Here is a 14,360-nt window from a genome sequence, read left to right as displayed (position 1 = left end):
TTAGAATTTAAAAGGACGTTCGTTGTGATCTGACGGTACAGGCGTTAACGGTTAATGTGACAACGCTTTGGGTTGGCTGGCGTTCAAAACTGTGTTGTTTTGGCATTTTTAGATGTTATACCAAGGCATTGGCTTGGGTGGTAACACCGTAACGGGCTAATGAATGAAGGATTGAAGGGGGCAGTATGGGGACATGGTGGCGGCTTTTGACGTGGAGGGGGTATGGTGTTGGTTAAACGAACTCGTTCTAGTAACGGTAGTGATTCATGAGTTCGTTCTGGATTATGTGTTACGAGAGGTGGGAAATGTGAGTTTGTCACCATGCAGTGGGGTTTACACATTTCAATTTCAAAATTATAAGTGAAATATGATTGTGGGTTGAAAGCGATGAAAGATTGGTATTTAATTATTGATAAATAAATAATTAAATAAATAAATAATAAGGATTGCTATACTTCATGAACTCCATCACCCTTGGAGACTTGAGTTCCGGGGCCCTTGCTCCTTAAGTGCCATTACTTGTTAGTGTGACGGTTTATGTCGAAAAATTTTTTAAAATAGGAAAGTGGAAGAGCATAAGATGGTTTATAGGAGGGAGAAAGAATGTTGAGTGAATATAGGCCATCTGCCATTTGAAATGGCGGATGTTAGATTACACATAGGGGTTTTCAGTTTATGTCTGGTGATGTGGACGAGAATCATGTGTTCCGCCATTTGAAATGGCGGATCATGAATATTTTATTAGTGATCCGCCATTTCAAATGGCAGATGTCAATTGGAAGTTGACCGCAGGCCACCTAATATATTTGATTGACATCCGTCATTTCAAATGGCGGATGTGAACCGTAACTTGTACTTTCCCTATGACCCACCTATGTATTTTTTATTATATTTCAGTAACATTCGCCATTTGAAATGACGAATGTGAACAGTAAATCGTACCACCTATGCCCCACAAATTCTAAGTATTTTATTATATATCAGTGACATTCGTCATTTGAAATGACGGATGTGAACACTAATCTGTATGACATGACAACTCCCCCTTTATCTTTTAACATAACTTAATCTTTGAACAAAAAGGACGGGTTTTGTTTTTTTTAAACATGCCAACAGTGCTCACATGGTTGGGTGGTTGAGAAGCATCATTGACAATCTTGAAGATACGAAACTTTTAAAAATGATGTGAAACTTTTGAAAAAAACTTTAAAAAAATATTGTGTTTAATAAATGATGTGAAACTTTAAAAAAAACGTCATTTTTTTTAATGTAAAAAATAAATAAAGGGGTAAATCCATATTTATAATACAACTCTTGAGATGGTTGTGGTCCTTCAATAATTCAAGTATACATTTAAGACCGGTCTATGTGAGCACTATTTAGATGGTTGGCAAACACTGTAGGCAGTTTAAAAAAAAACCGTCCTTTTTGTTAAAAGATAAATTAAAAGGGAGTTGTCATGTCAAGTACGGATTGTTGTTGACATCCGTCATTTGAAATAACGAATGTTAATAAAATACTTAGAATCTGTGGGACATAGGAGGTACGGTTTACTGTTTACATCCGTCATTTCAAATGGCGAATGTCACTGAAATATAATAAACAAGACATAGGTGGGTCATAGGGGAAGTACAAGTTACTGTTCACATCCGCCATTTGAAATGACGGATGTCAATCAAATATATTAGGTGACCGGCAAATGGCGGATGTCAATCAAATATATTAGGTGACCGGCGGTCAGCTTCCAACTAAAATCCGCCATTTGAAATGGCGGAACACTAATAAAATATTCATGATCCGTCATTTTAAATGGCGGAACACATGGTTCTCGCTACATCACCAGACAAAAACTGACAACCCCTATGTGTAATCTGACATCCGCCATTTCAAATAGCGGATGTCCTGTATTCACTCAACATTCTTTCTCTCTCCTGTAAACCATCTTATACTCTTCCACTTTCCTATTTTAAAAATTTTTTCGGTTTATGCCACATATTTGCCAATTGCCACGATAAAAGGCTAGCCCTCTTTTGTACTATCATAGCACATGGCCGAATAAAAAGTTTTAAAATTTTATTTTTTTATTTATTTAACTTAAAAACTCTTCTTTTAATTTTCTTTACGAATGTAAAAAAAAGTTTAAAAAAATTGGAAGTTCGGCTCTCTTATTTAATTAAATGTAATTGTTTTGTAAGCATTTTTTCTTCGTGAAAATTTGTAAAGGGAAAATTCCCAAATAGCCTTTTTTTAAAGAGAGAAGTCTTAAAATAATTTTTTTTGCTGAATATTTTCAAAAATTTGTACTTGGGAGACACATTAGGAGAAGATATAAATTATGAGGGGGCTGGCCAAAGACTTAAAAATATGTAGGAAGCAGGCCTAATATGAGAAAATGTTGATAGAAAAGTCCAAATTATTTCAAAATATTGAGGGAGCAGACCATATTTTTCTTAACTCTTCTCAAAATACAGTCTCCCAAGACTTTTTTTTATGTTTCCTACATAGGCCGTACATATTTTCAAATTCTAGGAAAATGACTTTTTAAAATTTGTCTTGAGAGACGCATTTCAGAGACATTTGTTTTTAGGAGACGAGATTATTGTATTTCCTTCCTTGTTCGTTGAGATCTTATAGTTCTTCATCTTCTTCATGTATATTTTCAATCTCAATCATCAAATCATCCGATCATTTTTTTTTCTTCTAATTTGTTCTTGAATCAAAAATAATGAAGTTTAAGAGGGGAGATCATGTGGAAGTTATGAATATGGATTCCAGGTTCATTGATTCCTATTACAACGGCAACATAATCTCAAAATTCCGAAATAAGTATATTGTTCAATTCCCCTCAACATTGTGACATCTGCCCCAATCCGACCCGACCCAGGTACCCGTTTCTCTGATCCGATCTCTTTCTGTTATGATTTAATATTTATTTATACTTATATTTTACTTTTAATAATTTTTCCTTCCCGCCTCTTTCTCTCTCTTTCTTTCCGCCGTCCCGTCCCTCTTCTTCTCTCTTTCCGCCTTCTTTTCCCTCTTGTCGCCGTCCCGCCCTTAAGTCTTGAACCCCTGTCCTTTGTTCCTTCCCGCCTAAGGTTGTCTGCGCAGCTCCACGCGCCAGACTCCTTACAAGGAAGCCTGCGTGAAGACCACCTGTTACTGCGATACGCGAGACGAACTGTCCCCGCAGCGCGCTAAGGATTTTAGTTCTTCCCGCGGCGCGCTATGGATCCCGTTCTTCCCGCGACGCGCTAAGGAATATAGTTCTTCTCGCGACGCGCTTAGAATTGAAGTTCTTCCCGCGGCGCGCTTAGAAATATAGTTCTTTCCGCGGCGCGCAAAGGTTGGTTCTGTCTGCCTTCGCGCTCGCGCTCTCTTGACCTTCTGTGTCTGCCTTCGCGCTCGAAGCTTTCTCGCGCTGTCTTGTGTCCTTTCTTCTGTTTTAACTTGCTTGTTTGCTTTTGATATCTTATCTTTTGTGCTGTTGACCTAACCTGTCTTATGTCTGAAAAGCCACTTTTGGCGCAGCATGCGCACCAACCCCATTGGTTGACAGGAAAAGTGACTGACATAATCTTTTGAGATCTGCTTTTCCTTGCTTGACCAGTACCTTTATCTGACCCTCCCATGCCTGTTTACTGTTACCTGTCAGCTTTTCCTTGTTCCTTGCAGCTGCCATATCTTTTGATATCTTTTGCTTTTGGAATCTTTTACTTTTTGGAGATCTTTTCCCCTTTTCTAGGGATTGTGTTCCCTAGGGTTTCTCTATAAATAATAATGTTATTTTCCTAACACTACACACACAAAGCACTTAAACTCTCCTATTCTCTCTTGCTCCTTGCTCTCTCTGCCGTCTTCCTCTCTGCCTCCGTCTTCCTTCCTGTTCTGCCTTGCCTTTCCGGTAATATATATTATATATAATAATTTACTTATTAATTATGCTAACTTATAATCAAGACTTAAAACAAATCATTAAAACAATAATCTTATTTATAGGTTAACTTGTGCTTGTTTAAAGTTGGTTCTTGCTTTATCTTACACCGCACCGTTTATCAAGTGAGTAATCTCGTACCTAATCCCTTTTTATTTTTAATGTTTTGGGATGTTCATGTGTTCATACAAACTTAGAGTCTTAAACTTGTTTATAAACTTTAGTCGCGCAGTATCCCATGTGTTGAGGACGTTTACTTGGCTGTTTATTTGTATGTGTGTATCATTAACCGCTTTGTTCGGCCTATTCCGAAGTTTTCATGGATCCATTAGATGAACACGGGAGACCTATCGTTTACGGTTTTCTTTTGTTTACACTTGCACGGATGTTTTCTTGTTTTTGTGCTCATTTGGGAGCACGGATTGAACTATGAACTATGATCTATCTAGGCTTGATCACAATCTGATTACACCCTTGTTAAACACCAGACATACACGTGTTGCGCGCAGTGATTATTGTTATCTATTATTATCTATTAAACTTGATTTCTCACCAACACGCAAGTGTTTGACGTTTATTTTAACACATGTTCAGGTTCGCAGTAGCTGCATTTGGAGCTTGTGGACACATAGGAAGTTTTCTTTATTTTGGACCTAGATTAAAATGTATCAAGACAAGTTATTGTTGTTCTAATATTTTGCCTTATAATATATTGATTTATGTTATCTTGTGTTTACTCTGCGCGTGCGCGAATGAATATATTTATTAAATATTGACACCCAATAGTGTCACGAGTAATGAAACAATATGTGGCGCCCCGATGTATAATCCGCCTTTGGTCGGGGTGTTACAAACATAATCTCAGCTTTCTTTTAATTATTTTACACTTCAAATAGTCAGACGATCAAATGCTATTTCAAGAAACATCAACAAAGCATTTTAAACATCTAAAACTTTGCATTTAACCTAGGATTCTTAAAATTGATGACTCTAAATGTATGCATAATTACACATATATTTACACACAGATGACGATGAACAGTGGATCAATAAACCCTCAAAAAAACCCTTAAATATAAAAAATTTACACCTATTTGAAGTGTAACCTCAAAACAGCGTTCCCACATGATCTTCCCTCTTAAACTTCATTATTTTGGATTCAAGAACAAATTAGAAGAAAAGAAAGATGATCTGATGATTGAGATTGAAAATATATACGAAGAAGATGAAGAACTACAAGATCTGGACGAACAAGGAAAGAAACACAATAATCTCGTCTCCTAAGAACAAATGTCTCTGAAATACGTCTCCCAAGACGAATTTTAAAAAGCCATTTTCCTAGAATTTGAAAATATGTACGACCCAGGTATAAAACATAAAAAAAACGGTCTTTGGAGTATTTTGAGAAGAAGAGTTAAGAAAAATATGGCCTACTCCCTCAATATTTTGAAATAATTTTAAACTTTTCCATCACCATCAACATTTTCACATATTGGTCTGCTCCCTACATATTTTTAAATCTTTGGCCTGCTCCCTCATAATTTATAGCTTCTTTCAATGTGTCTTCCAAAAACAAATTCTTGAAAATAATCAACAAAAAAGGGGCTATTTTAGGACTTATTTCTTTAAAATGGGCTATTTTAGGAATTCTCTCATTTGTAAATTGTAAAATTTTAATATTGATATTAGAAAAATGCGTGGTCTATTCATGTCGGTAGATAATAGATAAATTTGTGTTTGGGTGTACGTAATTCCGTATTTATGTTGTGTCCGCATCTCTATCCTTCTAGATTTAGCTTCCGCTCATTTCTTTGCAAAATGTCTTGGCATTTAGTGGAATGAAATGATTTCAAGAATCTTAATGTTTGGTTTTAGGGATGTTTTTGGTACATTTTAACTTCTCTTGACGAGTATTGAAGCCTTAACAATGGTGTGGGCGGTGAAATCTCAAAAAAAAAATTTTTTTACGTATATTTAACCTACATATATTACGTATGTGTAAAAAATTAAAAAAAATATTGTTACTTTGAGTTTTTTCGAGTTCTTAAAACTCAAAGTGGTTCTCGTTTGAAATCTCCCATATATATATATATATATAAGGGAAGGTTCATGTACATTTTAATCTTAACATGAGAACGTAGGAAATAATACCAATATATAAAAAAACAAGAACATAAGAAACAATACCAACTAGAATACCAATCTACATAAACAATGATTTATAATAACGAAGAAAAAAACCAAAAAAGTACAACAAAAGAATCAAAATCAAGAACAAAATAACAACAGCAAATACCAGCATATACTTATAACAGCAAAAGAAAAAATCTAATAATCATAGCAAAATATAAATCAGCAAATAATTATAACGTCTCATAATAAAAAATTAACAAATATGAACAAAAAATAACAGCAAATACCTAATAATAACAGCAAATTTGTTCTCACTATTTTCATATTAAAAATAAAATGTATTTGATCATGTTTCTATTACACACACTATTATCAAAGAAAATGTGAAGTACCATGCAATTGGTATAACCCTAAAAGAGGTTAAATGAAAATGAGATATTTGTAAATTGTGTACAAAATAGTAAATATAAAACCGAATCAAAACATGTGTTAATGAAATATTTGCATATGTGAAGAAACACTAACCGGACCCCGGGCAGATTACGGGTAACCTGGGGGTTAGATGTTTCCCACGAGGGGTTAGACCCGGCAAAGATGGTTCTTCTGATAACCTGCAAAACAGACACCGTGAGCTTGTCACTGAGAAGGGGGGGGGGGTTCCTCCTTGTGACCACCCTCCGGCGTGAGAATCAGACTAGATTGCTCTTTAAATATAAATGTATATTAAGAGATTGCTAGAGCAGATATCAGGTATAATATGATGATAATGTGATAAGATATGATAAGATGAGATGGTCATACCATTTGGGGTATTTATAGCCGAAGGTAGGTTTCCAAGGAGGTGTGGCCGGCTGAATAGTATTCCTGTTCTACCAACTGTGGCCTACGCACGTGCCATGCTGGTAGTTGGTGGGTAGGCAGCGGCTGATAGTGACCAGGCCTGCTGTGTACTATTCCTTTTCCACCAACTGCCGGCTATGCACGTGGTATGACAGGAGTTGGTGAGTAGGCAGCGGCTAATAATGACATACAGTACAGGAGCATGCTGCTCGCCATACTGTTGTCAATAAGCTGTCGTATCTTTAGTCAGATCTTTTGCCCTTACCTCGTCAGGTACAGTACAGAAGATCTTCCCGTATCGTACGGACTGGCTTATGGGCGGGATTATTCCCCCTCCCGCCTTTGTGCGGGATTGTCCCCGGCTTTGCTCATTCCTTCAGGTGACACTGAGTGATTGAGAGCTAAGTGCCTTGTGCGTGTAGCCTTGCTGCGCGGGTGGCATTCCCTGATGGCTTGTATCCGAAGCTGCGGGAACAGGCGGAGTCCTTCACCATTGGGAGGCATTTCCTGCGGGAACAGCTTGCGTACTGCGCGTAAGGACGTCACGTCTCTGAGCATGGTGGGTCCTGCGAATCCAGTTGGTTTCTGCGCAGACGTCCCTCTTCAAGGTGAGTCTTGCGGGTCCAACTGGGCTCTGCTGGGACCTACCTCTTCAAGTCCCCCCAGTCCAATGTTCTTCTCATGAGTGTTTAATAAAGTGAGGTGAACTTTTGGACTTAAGCAAAGGGTTTTGAAAAGGGTTTTTTAAGGTTTTCCATGGGGATTCTTCCCGCAGAAGTCCTTGTCACTTGCAGAAATTCCCGACTTTCCTGCTTGATCTTTGGGTATGATGCGGGTAGGTCTGTAACCTCCTCGCAAGTCAGGAGCGTTGAGTCCCACTTGTGTGGATTCTCCATGAGGTTTTGGTAGTTTTGAACATAGTGATCAATTATGTTAAAACCACCAATTCCATCCTGGAGCTTCAAACAATGTAGTTCTCGACGTTCCCGCTATGCGGGGATGTTATTTCCGTTTCCGCAAGCATTGCCCAGAAGATCCTTCTTGGTTTCAATTCCCTGCGGAGCGCTAGGTATGTGAAGGGTTTTGCCTTGACACTGTACCCGCGCTCGTCTTATGGTTACTTTACTTCCAAGGTATTCCTGGCGTCAATTCCCTGCGGGTGCTAGGTATGTGAAGGGTTTTGCCTTAACACTGTACCCGCACCCGTCTTATAGTTACTTGGTTGCCGAGGTATTCTTGGCTTCAATTCCCTGCGGGTGCTAGGTATGTGAAGGGTTTTGCTTTAACACTGTACCCGCATCCGTCTTACGATTACTTGGTTGCCAAGGTATTCTTGGCTTCAATTCCCTGCGGGTGCTAGGTATGTGAAGGGTTTTGCCTTAACACTGTACCCGCATCCGTCTTACGGTTACTTGGTTGCCAAGGTATTCTTGGCTTAAATTCCCTGCGGGTGCTAGGTATGTGAAGGGTTTTGCCTTAACACTGTACCCGCATCCGTCTTACGGTTACTTGGTTGCCAAGGTATTCTTGGCTTCAATTCCCTGCGGGTGCTAGGTATGTGAAGGGTTTTGCCTTAACACTGTACCCGCATCCGTCTTACGGTTACTTGGTTGCCAAGTTATTCTTGGCTTCAATTCCCTGCGGGTGCTAGGTATGTGAAGGGTTTTGCCTTAACACTGTACCCGCATCCGTCTTACGGTTACTTGGTTGCCAAGGTAAGGGGTATTTTCCCGCTTACTTTTGAATCTTTTTGAATTTTGAAATTCGAAGAGTTGGTGAAAGGATAAGAACAGTCCAAACCTCTGAAACGTCGTGCGACGGTTTCTTCTGACTGTGTCAGGACGTGCAGGAAGTTATGGTGACGTGACAGTACATGGTCATTCCAGACGCTTTTTCAGGCGCGTGGGCGCGATTTTTCGGGCGCGTGGCCGCGAAATTAATGGTACGCGTCCTTTCAACAGCTGTTGCCAGCTTGCTTTTTGCCATGTGTCATAGTTTCATTGCACCTTCGATTTCTCTCTCTTCCGCATTAAATGCATCGCATTAATTGCGATTAGTATATAAAGGGGGAGAGGGTTCTTTGTAATTCACACTTTCACTCTTCTCTTCATCTTCTAAGCGATTTCCGGCGAATACTCACCTTTTCAGGCAAGCATTCTCTTGAAATCGTTTTCTTCTTTCATATCTGCAAGATGTCGTCTCGTGATCTCGAATCTACAGCCGATGACAAGAGTACTGCTGGCGAGTGCCAGTGTGCTTTGCCTGTCGATCTGTATCAGTACGTCGTCAGGAAGTTCATGCTCGAGTCTCTCGAGCCTGAGTTTCCTGAACCCCATCAGACGGTGTACGATGCCCCCAGAGGCAAGATCGGGGTATATGCTGCATTCTTTGTTTATAGGAATCTTAGGTTCCCATTGACAAAGTTTGTGTACCGTGTCCTGGAGAGGCACGGTGTGCACCTGACCGAGGTGCACCCGATGGCGATTGCCAAGATTCGGCACTTCGAGTGGGTGTGCCGGATTCTGGGCATTGAGCCCTATGTTGACCGCCTGATGACCTTCTACACTTGGAGGTGCATCCAGGGGTGGTATACGTTGATAACCCGGATTAAGGGTTTGAAGATTTGCGCAACCGAGCGCAGTCTTCGCTCGTGGAAGCGGGAGTTCTTCTACATCTCCGCTCGCGCCGTCCCCCTTGCCATGAAGTTCAAAAATGGGCAAGCACTTCCCCGCCTTCACGCCTCCAACTACGAGGAGGCGGAATGGTTTTCGAAGATATCCCGAGTCCAATCTCCGGTTTACCGGTTTGCGGAGTCCGAGATGGTGATGCTGGGGATGAGCCGGGTGTGGAAGGAGGCGGATGCGCAAAAGATCCCAATCGTCCTTGAATACGGTTCGAACTCTGTTCCTTACGGTATGCTTTGTTTCTTTTTGTTGATTTTGAATTTCTTCTAACTTCTTTCCTGTTTATTTCAGAGGGGAACGACCTGCAGTCGCTCCTGAACACGCGGGAGGCTGACGGTCCCGCTCGGATGGGTACTCGCGCTCTAGACGAGAACGAGTTGCCCATCCTAGAACAAACGGCGGATCGGTTCGTGGAGGTCTAACCGCTAGGCCACGAGATCCTGAGCGCCAGGCGGCCAGGTAAGGCGCTATTCAACCCTCGACCCCTCAATGTTGAAACCTCTGCTGGAATTCCTCTAATCGTATGTTCTGATGAGGAATCCGCAGATGGTCCTCCGTTGGTGCGGAAGAAAAAGGCTGCCGGCGGGAAAGGGAAGGAGAAGGTGGCCTCCACTGCCGATCCGGTGCCTCGGTCTGATTCGGAGACCGAGAGCGAAGAGGTGGCGGGGAATCCCGGTGGTGATAAGACCACCGCTCCGGAGGCTGCGACTGTCACCTCCGGAGAGCCCAAGAAGACGACGGTGAGCGGCGCAAAGAGGCCAGCTCCATCGGGTTCGTCCCCGCCTCTCCGTACCTTTAGGCTCAAGAAAACCCGTAAGTACAAACTTCCTTTATCTTTAACTTCATAGCTTAATATCATTAACACTTGTCTTCTTTGTGCAGGCGTGGATGTTGACGCATTCCAGGGTGGAGCGCAGAGGAGTACCTCTCCGCCAATGACGGTAGGCTTGGTCAGCCTACCTGAGGCGACGACCCAGGCGCCTGCGCCTGCTTCCGCTGGTTCAGTTGCTCACTCCTTTGAGCCGACTGTTCCAGCTGTGATGACGTCACCGCCGGCTGTGAGTGCTATTTTTACCGCATCTTTCACCGAGCCGGCGGTTACTCTTGCTGCGGATTCCGCAGCCGCGACCGCGGCGGTCGCGGCGGCCTTTACCATGCCTCCTCCGTCATCGGCAACGACGGCCGATCCTTCAGGTCTGCATGGGGCGTACCGCCAACCTCTGCCACCTTCCCATCTGCCTGACCTCTTGGATGGATTTCCCTTGGGTTCAGGTGATGGGTTCGGCGGCTATCGGCCTGTTATTGACCCTACAGGTGCGTAGGGTTCTTTTGGCCCTTTTCATATTTTTCAATCATCTTTTCCTAACTGCTCTTTGTTTTTTGCAGTGTCGGATTCCAATGAAGTGTATGTTCCACGATGGAACATTCGCCGAGGAACAACCCTTCGCACCCCTGTGGAGTGCGTGGAGTGGGCTCGTCACGCTGCTCCTAGTGGTGCGTTGGGGGAAGCCATGGCTAGCTACCAAGAGGGTAGGCTAAGCAATGAGCTTCGGGTTCTCCTGTCCTGGATGCAGCCGCGTGTCGAGCTGCTTTGTCGTGAAAACGACAAGTTAAAAGCAGCTCGCCTTCAGGAAGTAGCTCAGGCACGGGCTGTCCGGGAGGAGAATAGGAGGCTCTTCGCTGCGGCGGCGGAGAAGGAGAAGGCGTTCAAGGCCCTTGAAGTTGAGGTTCAGGCCCGTCTCGAGGCTCGCTCCAAGGCTGCCCAAGCTGTTAATGAACAGCTTCGGCTGGCTAAGGAAACTGCTAGGAACGCAACTGAATGGGCCACCAAGGCTGAAGCTGTTGCTGAGCCTCTACGCCTGGAGAATGAAGAGCTTAAAGCCAAATTAGAGGCTCTCCAGCAGGCTCATGATGCCTTGGCGATGGAGGACGCGAAGAAGCTTCAAGAAATCCTGGACCAGAGGGGGGTGCTTGACCATACCGAGCGTAAGCTAAAGGGCGTCGAAGAGGCTGCGGCTAAAGATGTGTTGCTTGCCAACCTCAACAAGAGTGAAGCCGAACGCGCCCGTAACGAAGCTCAAGCTGCCCTCCAAGAAGCTCTGGTTGCCAAGGAATGGCTTCTTCGAAAAGCGTTGTCTCAGGTAAGCTTTTCATGTCTTTACGCTTTTCTTTGTAAATATAAAAGGTTCTGATACTTGTATATTTTCTTTTGTAGGTTGTGCATCGAGTCTTCACTGAGACGTCTTATGACGATGCTATGAGCGCAGCTCTCAACGCTTCTCACGAGGATGGGGAAAAGGCCGGCTTCCTGCTTGGTCTAAGGTTCGTTGAGAAAGGCATCCCGCCTTCCAACTTCCATTTATTCGATGTAGATACTGAAGCTGTATACGACCAAGCAGTGAATCAATATGCCGCCTTCCCGCATCCGGTGGTGGAGAAGGTAAACGAAGTTGCTGCTGCTGATGATGGGCTAGCTATCCTTAAAGCTTTCCTTGAACTGCCACGCTCTACTGATGGTGCTGGTCCAAGTGGAAGTGGCCCTGAAGCCTGATCCTGAAGATCCCTTCCCACTGCTAGGATAGATTTAGCTTGTATAGATTTATTTTCTTGTAGGCGGGTAGTTACCCGGCCATTCTTGTAATGAATCATTGTGAAATATAAATCTTTGTGCGGGTAAGACCGCTATTTTCTCTGGATTCCTTGCTTTATAAACGTTATATGACTTGCATACTTTAGTTTAAATTAGCAATTTTCCAAGTGTTTAGAATAAGTTAACCTTTGAACGTGGTAGATAATAGGTTGAAGTTTTGCTTCCTCTTTCGTGATTGTGCGGGTAGGACCGTCACTTGCACTTAGTAGGATGGCTAAACTTTACCATCTGACCTGCGTGGAGGTTTTCCTCATCTTTTTTTGAAATTTCTAAGTCTAGGATAAGTTAACCTTTGAACGTGGTAAATAATAGGTGTGAAGTTTTGCTTCCTCTTTCGTGATTGTGCGGGTAGGACCGTCACTTGCACTTAGTAGGATGGCTAAACTTTACCTATATCTGACCTGCGTGTAGGTTTTCCTCATCCTTTTGTTAGAAATTTTCTTGAATAAGTTAACCGTTCGACGCGCGGTTGTCAATAGGTTAGTGTTCAGTTTCCTCTATCATGATTCATGCGGATAGACCGGCACTTTCATTTAATGGGATGACTGAACTTTTCCCCTTCAACTGACCTGCGTGAAGGTTTGCCGTTTTTTGGGTTTATGCGGGTTTTGCCGCCTTCCCCATGCAACGACTTTTCACGTAATTATGCGGTAAAAACCGGCATATCCGTGTTGAATAAATTAACCGTTCGACGCGCGGTTGTTAATGGGTTAGTGTTCAGTTTCCTCTATCATGATTCATGCGGATAGACCGGCACTTTCATTTAATGGGATGACTGAACTTTTCCCCTTCAACTAACCTGCGTGAAGGTTTGCCGTTTTTTGGGTTTATGCGGGTTTTGCCGCCTTCCCCACGCAACGACTTTCACACTTATGTATGCGGTGAAGACCGTCATCAGTGTTGATAGTTCATAAAGTATAAATGTAAAATCATCAGCGTCGATGTTCTAAGGAGAATCATTTCCATTAGAAGTGGCTCTTGGCCTTTTCTTTACAAATTTGGAATTTATCTACATGCAAACTGTGTAATTGAGCTCCCTTCCATGTTGTTGGGATGGGAGTGCCATCGAGCCGATACGCACCTGGTTCGGGATCTCGTTCTTTACGCAGCATGTAGTCTCCACATTGAAGCTGGAATTTTTATTCGTGTTTTCCCCAGCTGGGGTTCTACACGCATCAGCCTGCTCAGCGTTCATTGCGCCACGAGGTGCGCGAGCGTCCCATCTCTGACAAATGCTTCGACCATGTCCTTTACGTCTATGCATTCTTCAGTGTTGTGGCCTTTTGTCCTGTGAAAGTCACAGTATTTGCTCCGATCAGCATTGTGACGATGTCGGATTATTGGAGGCTTTGGCCATGGGAGCTCCTCAGTGGCGAATATCTCGGTGACGCTTTTGGTGAGTGGCGTCCATCTAGAGTTCTGGTTCGACCGTACGTTATCCCTTCCGCCTAACCGATGTTGCAAGCCGGATGAGGTGTCAAAGTTTACCCTTGACTGCCAAATGCCTAGCTTTCGCTTTTTGTTTAATCGGGCGGTAAGGACGTTGTCTTCCCTTGTTTTCTGGGTGTAGAGGTTTGTGCTCTGAGGGAGATCTCTACCCAGTTGCTTCTCCGTTTCCGCAAAGCGTTTTGCTGCTGTCATGATGGCATCCCATGTGGATGGCATGCCATCTTTACCCGTTAAGGTGCGGATGAGCTCTGGGTCGTTCGCGCCCTGAATAAAAGCAGCGCGAACAAGATCTTCGCTAATGTTACCCAGACTTAGCTTCTTCGAGTTGAAGCGAGTGATGAAGTCTAGCAAAGATTCATCTTCCTCTCGAATGCATTTGAGGATTGTCCATTGCTCATCGGTATACTTTCTTTGCTGGCTGAAGTGTTGGCTAAACTTCTGTTGAAAGTCTGCCCAGTCGTAGATGTGGTTGACCGGTAGACGATCGAACCACGCTCTAGCAGCCCCAACAAGCGTCATTTGGAACATGTAACACCACGTAGGTTCCGTCCAACTACTGACGGTTGCCCCCGCTATGAATCTGTTCAAATGATCATCTGGGTCAGATATACCATCATATGTGCCTATGCTGGACATTTGTTTGGCACTTTTTGGGGCGATTGCTTCCGCA

Source organism: Bidens hawaiensis, unplaced genomic scaffold, assembly GCF_021521415.1.
Source record: "Bidens hawaiensis isolate Kalapana, Puna unplaced genomic scaffold, B.hawaiensis_p1.1 tig00014981_1, whole genome shotgun sequence".
NCBI classification, from domain to species: domain Eukaryota; kingdom Viridiplantae; phylum Streptophyta; class Magnoliopsida; order Asterales; family Asteraceae; genus Bidens; species Bidens hawaiensis.
This window is presented reverse-complemented; position numbering follows the sequence as displayed.